General features: G+C 39.7%; 1 pseudogene; it reads left to right on the top strand.

The window, feature by feature from the left end:
* LOC112205634 (U6 spliceosomal RNA) lies at positions 1–97 on the top strand (annotated as a pseudogene).
* The last annotated feature ends 9,384 nt before the right edge of the window (positions 98–9,481 follow it).

The raw sequence follows: 9,481 nt of genomic DNA, 5'->3' as shown, positions 1-9,481 counted from the left end.
TTTTGGCCATTCAAAAATGGGTTTTCATTGGAACAATACAGAGATTAGCATGGCCCCTGTACAAGGATGACAAATTCATGAAGCATTCCATATTTTTTAAAAAATGGGTTTTCACACAAGGAACTTAAATACGTAGTCCATAGACCCTAAAAAGAAACTACACAATAGAAACTACAAAGTAACCAGCTAACAACTCCACAATAAGATCAAAACCTTACATATCAATATTAACCTTGAATGTAAATAGTCTAAATGCTCCACTTAAAAGGCGCACAGTGGCAAGTTGGATAAAAAAAAAAAAAGGGTAAGACCCATTCATCTGCCATCTTCAAGAGACCTATCTTACTTGTAACAATGCCCATAGGCTCAAAGTAAAGAGGTAGAGAAAGATCTATCACACAAATGAAAAAAGAGCAGGGATCGTTATTCTTATATCAGATAAAACAGACTAACAGTAAAAAAAAAGGACAAAGAAGGGCATTATGTAATGATAAAGGGTTCAATACAAAAAGACTAACCTAAATATATAAACACCCAACATCGGAGCACCCGGATTCATAAAGCAAGTACTTCCAGACCAATGAAAAGTCTTATATAGTCCACACAGTAATAGTGGGAGACTTCAACACTCCACTGACAGTGTTCAACACATCATTGAGGCAAAAAACTAACAAAGAAATACTAGACTTAAATTCGACACTTGACTAATTGGACCTAATAGATATCTACCAACCACTCCATCCGTCAACTACAGAATATACATTCTTCTCATTTGCACATAAAATGTACTGTAAGATCAACCACATGTTAAGCCATAAAGCATTTCAATATGTTAAAAAAAATCGGAATCATACCAACCATAGTTTTGGACCACAGTGGAATAAAAGTAGAAATCAATACCAGGAAGAAGAGACTAAGAAGATCTCTCAAAACCACAAAATTACAAGGAAATTAAGCAACTTGCTCCTGAATGACTTCTGGGTAAACAACAAAATTAAGGCAGAAACTAAACAAGTATTTGAAATAAATGAAAACAGAAACATGACATAGCAAAATCTCTGGATACAACAAAAGAAGTATTAAGAGGAAAGTTTATAGTTCTAAATGCCTACATTAAGAAGTTAGATCTCAGATTAACACTCTAACATCACACCTAGAGGAACTTAAAAAGCAAGAGCAAACTAACCCCGAAGCTAGCAGAAGAAAATAAATAACTGAAATCAGAGCAGAACAGAATGAAATTGAGACCCAAAATTCCATACAAAAGGTTTATAAAACCAAAGGTTGGCTCTTTGAAAAAATAAGCAAGCTTGATAGACTGTAAAAAATAAGCACAGAGGTGACAAAAGTGATATTATAATCAATTCTAGAGAAATACAAAAGGTCCTCAGAGACTATTATGAACACATCTATGCATACAAACTAGAAAATGTAGAGGAATGGCCAAATTCCTGGAAACACAACTTCCCAAGATTGGATCAGGAAGAAATTAAAATCTCGAACAGACCAATATCAGATTCCAAAATCGAATCAGTCAGAAGTGAACCATAAAAAGCCCTGAACCAGATACATTCACAGCTGTATTCTACCAGACATAACGGAAAATTGCTGGTATCAACTCTGAAATTATTCCAAAAAATCGAGGAGGAGGAACTCTTCCCTAACTGATTGTATGCAAAGACACAATGAAAAAAGAAAACCACAGGCCAATCTGATGCACATAGATGCATAAATCCTCAACAAAATACTAGCAAACTGAATCCACCAGCACACCAAAAAGTTATTTTATCACAATCAAGTAGGCTTTCTTCCTGGGATGCAGGGTTGGTTCAACATATGAAAATATATGTGACTCACAAACATAAAGAATTAAAAACAAAAACCATATGATTATCTCAATAGACACAGAGAAAAGTTTCCACAAAACCCAACATCCCTTCATGATAAAAACCCTCAACAAACTTGGCATTGAAGAAACATACCTCATGCCATCTATGACAAACCCATTAGCCAACATCATCCTGAACAGGCAAAAGATGGATGCACTCCCTTTAAGAACAAAAATAAGCCAGAGATGCCCATTCTCACTACGCCTAAATAATATAGTACTGGAAGTCCTAACCAGAGCAATCAGGCAAGAGAAATAAAAAGCGTCCAGATAGGAAAAATAAGATTTCAAATCATGTCTTTGCTGATGATATAATTCTATACCTAGAAAACCCTAAGGACTCATCCAAAAAATTCCTTGACCTGATAAATGACTTCATCAAGGTTTCAGGATACAAAGTCAATGTACAAAAATTGGTAGCATGTCTATCCATCTGTAACATTCAAGCTGAGAGCCAAGTTAAGAACCCAATCCCTTTTACAATAGTGTCAAAAAATAAAATACCAAAGGATACATCTAATCAAGAAAGTGAAATCTCCACAAAGAGAACTACAAAACAGTGCTGAAAGAAATCAGAGATGACACAAACAAATGGGAAAACATTCCATGCTTGTATTGTATATTGTAAGTATTAATATTGTTAAAAATGGCCGTACTGCCCCAAGCAATCTATGGATTCAGTGCTATCAAATTACAAATGTCATTCTTCACAGAATTAGAAAAAAACTATTCTAAAATTCACATGAAACCAAAAAGAGTAAAATTGGACCCCTACTTATCACCATATACAAAAATTAACTCAAGATGAATCAAGGATTTAAATGTAAGACTTCAAACAATAAAAATCCTAGAAGAAAATCCTAGGGAATACCATTCAGCACATAGCCTTGCAAAGAATTTATGACTAAGTCCTCAAAAGCAATTGCCACAAGATCAAAAATTGACAAGTGGGCCCTAATAAACTAAAGAGCTTTTGCACAGCAAAAGGAACTATCAACAGAGTAAACAGACAACCCACAGAATGAGAGAAAATATTTGCAAACTATTACCTGACAAAAATCTAATATCCAGTTCCATCACCCTGTGTACTAATTCCCTGCTAGCTTTTCCTCACCACCAGATACATGGATAAAGGCATGGTTTATCAAGGTTTGGGAAATAGGAGGTCAGATTTTCTAGGAGGGGCCCATGGCCTATGGAGAGGCTTTGTTAGTTTCTTGGAATAAAATTATAATATGTGCCCAGATGTAAGGAAGATTTTCCTCCTCCCCTCCCTTGAATTATTTTTCCGAAAGGAAGGAGTTGCCCAATATTCAAATCCTTACAAATTATCTTCTATTATAGGACAGTATCTTAGTTGTTTTACTTTGAACAATATGAATTGTGTAAGGAAGACACACTTAGCCTTAAATGATTTCAATCAATTCTAGTTTAGGATACTCTCATAGGTCACCAGGAAGAATGGGAGAAGAAGAGTGGGAGTGGGAAAGAATATTAATACTTGAGTAGTAATCATCCTTAGGAAAAAGACTTTAGCATTTGAAATGTCATTAATTGTAGATTAGCTTTTGAAGGACACGTTGAAAAGAAATATTTTGTCAGATCGCCACAGGAGATTTGAGGCATAGCACTATCCTAATGTTGTGCCAGTGGATACTTGAAGCTTGGGATAAAAATGAGAGTGATTGTGCCATTTATATGTTTTAAAAGTGTGTATAGCAACTTAGAAGGGAAGCGGACATAAATGCGAAATGGCATATAATGGTTAAAAATCTGGTTCCAGGGATGCTGGAGAAATGGACATTAAAATATGTGAGCAGTTTGAATAAAATTCTCTTATGAAATACTTAGCAAAAAAAAGCAATCTTTTAAAAATAACACCTTACTCTGTGATTTGTAAGGTTAAAATTATGTGCAACTACATTGGCTACTTGGTCTAAAATATTGCAAGCTTATTTGCATCATTTAAGGATCCTATATTAAAATTTTCACATTGAGAAAATGGGGGAGTGTCTTCTTATAATCATAAATTTATGATAAAAGAAAATGGGGCCACATTTGTTTCTTGTGATGTCTATAGGATCAATGGAAAAGGGTAGAATCAGAAGGGAAAATCCAATTGTGTTCGTTATCAGCAAAATGGAGCAATTGTGTCTAATATAAGGAAAGAAATTTGGATTGTGCTGCTCAGAACACACTGAGTATGTGTATACTACAATCACTATTCTTGTCATCCCATGAGGGCCAAGATTTTATTTAAGTTTAATAACATTCTTTATGATTATAAAAATAGTACTGTTGTTTCTCATTATTTGTGGATTCTGTATTTGCAAATTCACTTATTGAAATTTTTTTGTAGCCGCCAAATCAATACTCATGCCATTGTCATGGCCATTCACAGACATGTGCAGAGAGGCAAAATGTTTGAGTTCTCTGAGGACCACATTCCCAGCTGAGGCTGAATACAGAGAAGCTCTGCCTTACTGTTGGAGCTCTCATATTGTAAACAAATGTGCTTTTCATTGTCTGTTTAGTGTCGCATATTTTGCATTTCTGTGTTTTTGCTGGTGATCTTGCCTTTTGAAATGGCCCCCAAGAGTAGTGCTGAAGTGCTGTCTAGTGTTCCTGCACTCAGGATGGCTGTAGTGTACTGCACAGAGAAAGTCATGTGTATTAGATAAGTTTCCTTCAGACCTAAGTAAGTTACAGTGCTGTCAGTAGTGAGTTCCAGTTAGTGAAGCAACAATGTATACTAAATAAGGCTTATTTAAGCAGAAACACAAGAAACAAAGATTATGTATTAATCTATTAACAAAAATATTGTGACCAGAGGCTCACAGGAACCTAATCCTTTGTTTCCTTTAGGAGCAGTGGTTCGATATTTGCTAATTCAGTGTTGGCAGCAACTTTATAGAACATGACTGTATGTGTGGAGCATTCTGTTTGTTGACTTACGTTTTGCTTATCAATATATCATGAACATTTTTTTCTAGGACTTTAAATAATCCTAAGATTATTTTAAAAACTCAATTCATGGTAATTTACTTTCATAAAACGGGTGAATAGATTCAAAAATTTTCCTTCAGGTCAAAGTAGTGAAGAAATTAATGGAAGAAAATTTGGCTGTCTGTGTGAGAGGTCAAATATCCAGGTATTCCAAAATGTGAAATGAAAAAGGCCAAATCAGGTTTTTACTTTTGGTGCAGATGTTTGAAAGAATGTTGACATTCAGCTCTATTTGAGGTCATATTTATTTAATTACTAGAATAACGTTTTTCCTCAACTTATTTACAGAGGGATGGAAAGGAGGTAAAGATTTGGGGAAAAGTACAAAGTCAAACCTCTCAAGCATTTCCTAATGAGTAATATGCAGGAAATAAATTCCATGGAGTGTTGGTATGTGTAACTCCTGGGGTGCAGTTTGAATATGCAGTCACAGTGAGACTGAAGTGTAAGGAAAGTCTTATTACTCTGTTTCTGCAAATCTAATTAAATCTGACTGAACTACCATGCACTTGTGAGGTAGAAAATTTAAGCATAATTATCTAAGGGGCATTGTCCTCCTACTCACCCACCGTGGGAAGGTTGCAGGGAACTGACACATACTGGAACGCTTGAGGAGGGCTTTCTGTAATTGGTGCACACTAAATTCCACTCATGCTCAGTTTCTAAGCCAGCATGGCCCCTTTTGATGGTGGTGGTGGTGTGTGTGTGTGTGTGGCGGGGGGGGGGGGGGTAGCTTCCCCATTTCCAGCCAGACTTGTCCATTTGAGTCTTTCCTGAGGCTTAGCTGCAGGTGCACAGGACCTGTATGTCCACCATCCCCTCACTCAGAGACTGTCCCTTCTCAAGACAGAAACTCCAAACTCCAAGCTAGAGGCCTCTTCTTGTTCGATAAATCTCTTCTCATTAGGGCTTGATGCTTAAGTCTACCTCCCTCAAACTCTAGAGCCCCATTCTACTTCTTGTGCCAGTTAATTTTTTTTAATGCGAAGATATTTAAACTTGACCTTAGACACAAAGGAGGTCCCATGTCTGCAACACAATGGCCTAAGATGGGGAGCAGAGCTCTCCTTTATTTGACTCTTCCACCAGCACGGAAATGTATCAGATTCTCTCAATAAATTAGCTCACCATGCTCTGCAAAATTGATGATGGGATGCTCAAATCAAAAGGAGTTTGCAGCAGGAGTGGATTTATGTACTTTGTGACTTCTCAGAGCCTTTACAATGCTTGCATGCACTGTGAGTCTCCAAGAGGAGGTTGGACCTGGGAGTGCATCTCAAACAAGTTGAACCACAGAGGCTTTTGGAAGTGGAGCACCCTTGGGGTTGGTGCTTGGTGGGGTGTGCACTGCATACCCAAGGTGGCAGACAGATTCTGAAGGGCTTTAAGTTGGCAGGTGACAGATATTCCCCCACTTGACATATTTCCTTAGCAGAGGGTCAAGTAATTTATCCCAGGTCTTCCTTCACAGGTTGGGTTTAGAGAAACGGTGTCCTCTTTGGCATGCTCTCTTGGTCTTTATCCAGGAAGCCTGAGGTTTCTCATGATTTTAGGCTCCCAGTAAAGCTTATAAGAGGTGAGACTTCTGGGGATAAGCCTAGAGCTCAGGGCTGCAGGGTAGGGAAGATCTGCGAGTTGCATGACGTTGGCCTTGAGTCACTGTCTTCTGTGACCTTATCATCTGCTCTTTAGGACTGCTGGAAATTTAAAGACTTCTCTTATGCGACCATAGATGCAATACAGCAGTTGTCTCCGAACAGAGCCCTTCCTTGACCAGAGTATGTGGTGCTGCACTTTATTTACAGTGAGTGCAGGAGGGTAGGGCTTGCAGGCACACTCAAACCAGATGCTGCATCTTCCAAGAAGAAACCTCATTTAGATAACTCAGTCATACCCATTCTCAGTATAAAGAGTAAAGAAATCAGAGGCCATGTGGGAGTTCCCACTGGCATCTCCAGGATTACTGCTTTAACCAGCCTGGGTGCAGCAGGCTCTCTTGTCCAGGACAGAGATCCAAACCAGCCTCTCATCCCATGGCTCAGTTGTGAAGTGCTGTATCATCCTCCAGGGATTCCGAGATGCACTGGAGCTAATGCACAGACATCCCTTGGTCAAGTGGATTTGTGTCTTTAAGATGTAGAGTGTAATGAATCCTGTTTCCCTCCTAAAAACCTCCTGTTCCCCCCACTTCACATTCAGCAGATATTCTTTCATGGGTTATTTTGCCCAAGACATGAGGAGATGCATGTAATTGTGATCATTTCAAGAGTGTGAGTAATGCTTGGTACTTGCTCTGTGCCGTATCTGCTCCAATCACCCATTCCACTTTATTTCCTATTATGCTGAATGAAACGGTTATATTACAGCTATCATCTTTCACTTCCTCTGCAGTTTATAAGGCAGTTGCTGCTGCATGCTCTAACTCCAGATTGAGAGATTAAAATCCACTTCAGAAGGCCTTGTGTATAAACAGAATTTACCGTAAATTGGACCAAAATATTCAAGAAAAAATTCAACTCTAGGGAAAGTCTGACCTCCCACCCCTGCCTATTTCTATGTACCATCCATCCTGGAAACTCCCTGAAGTCCAGGCCTTAAACACTTATTTACTGGGAATAGGCTTTCCCAAATTAACATGCAGACTCATGTTTTCCTTCTTTGAAGCATGCCACTTAACATGTTGTGTCATTGTGTCTATCTGGGGGCTCTGACAAGCCTATAAAGGATATATGCTGTGTTAGTGACTACTTAGGAGTTTCTAGGAGGCTTGGGGATAAAATTTGGCCTTTGCTGAGTTGTAGACAGAGCTCTGGACTTGAGGCCAGAAGACCTGAGTGTGGGACCCCATCCCACTGCTGGCTTAATGACCTTGGGCACATCACATAATCTCTCCAAACCTCGGAGTTTTTCCTCTTTAAGGTGGACACCATAGGACTGTTGTGAGGATTGAAAGATTATTCATGGAAATGGACACTGTAATGCCTGTCCTGCGGAGAATACTGAATGAAGGATATCTACCTACCTATTTATATAAACTCCCTGAGCCCCAGTTATTTTCATGTATTAATTGGGGGTAATTGTTTCTGCTCAACAGACTTCTCGGAGGCATTCAGTGAGAGTCCAGTGAAGCTCCTCTTGTGGAAATGCTTCTAGGGGGACCCACAGCATCACTAGTGTTCTGTGCTGCTGTTAGTTTCTGGAGTCCCACACAGCTCATAGTGCTTTCGTCTGACAGGTGCCCAGTTGCTGCTGTTGCATGCCTGTTGAAGAGTGTTGCTTCTATGCAGAGACTGATTCTTCCTCAGTTCCTCTTGGTAGCCTTTAAAAGATAAACTGAAGCACATTAAAATGTAAAGACTTTATTTGAGCAGACTGACTCATTAATTGGGTAACTCCAGACTGTAAGCATTTGGGGGCTCTGCTGAAGGAGCATGAGGGGAAGACTTACAGGGTGAACCTGGAAGTGAGTCAAAGAAAATTATTGATTGATTAATGTGGAGCCATAGCCTTATTTGGATTACTCCAGTGGAAATTCCCTGGTGAGAGGTTGCTTGGCAGTTTCTGAGTGGTTAAGCTTAAGGTTAGTTTTACCATTTACACTGAATTAGGTTTTGGTTTGCTCATGTAGGAACCCAGGGACCTGGAGCTGCCTTAGTCTGATGGCCTCCCAGTTAATGATTTCAATGTGGCCAAGGGGCTGTTGGCTACATGGTCTGGATGTTCAGAGCCTTGTTAAAGGCAAAGACCCCTCTGGGCTGTGGCTCCCAGCCTCTCCAGTCAAAAGAAGGAGTTTAAAGAAGGTAGAAAAGCGATGAAGCCACATGTGATGTGATAAACAGATGATCCCTTGTTTAGCCTCGGTGCTATCTCCTTCTCTAGAGCTGCTCATTCTCCTTTCTTTGGTACCTCATGATTTTCAGAGACTTGGGCAGAAAGGGAGGAGGGATGGGGCCTTCAATACCCTCTGGACCTGCTTTGGGAAGGCTTGGTGTGTGGGGTGAATGTATGAACACTCCTTGCTTCCCCTAGTTGCATTATCCTCAGGGGAGTTTGCCAAGATTATGTCTTTACACCTTACTGACTGTGAATCTTGAAAAAATTACTCTTTGAGCCTTGGTTTTCCATATTTCCAATGAGGATAGCCGTGTCTACCCAGTGACTGTTGTTAGAATTTAATCTGAAAATGAGTACCGTGGTTAAAAGCCATTTTTGTAAAACCAAAAATGAGGGCCTGTTAATGTGATTGATTCATCACCATAGGCAGGTGGTGCTAACAAATTAGTCCCTGCCTTTCTGTTTGCCTGGGTGAAATCCAGAGCAATTTGTGGGTCAAGAGAGCCAGGTTGTGAGAGCCAGGTCTTGGAAAGGAGGATGCCAGTAGCTGGCTAGTTACTAGGGAGGAAAACAATGCTTCAGGATGCTGTTCAGCCAAATGGTAGGGTCTGTGGTCCCGCTGTTGGGAAGGCAGAGGCTGGGACCTCTCAGGAGCTTGTGGGGTCCAGAGTGGCTTCTGAATGAATGTTCTGGCACCTGGAGGAAGCAGCCTTCTGCACCTGCATCAGTCAGCAGATTATGGTGTTAGTGACT

The sequence above is a fragment of the Pan troglodytes genome, chromosome 16 (assembly GCF_028858775.2).
Source record: "Pan troglodytes isolate AG18354 chromosome 16, NHGRI_mPanTro3-v2.0_pri, whole genome shotgun sequence".
In the NCBI taxonomy this organism is placed as follows: Eukaryota; Metazoa; Chordata; class Mammalia; order Primates; family Hominidae; genus Pan; species Pan troglodytes.
Note: the sequence above shows the minus strand (reverse complement) of the source record. Positions and strands in the feature narration are given on the sequence as shown.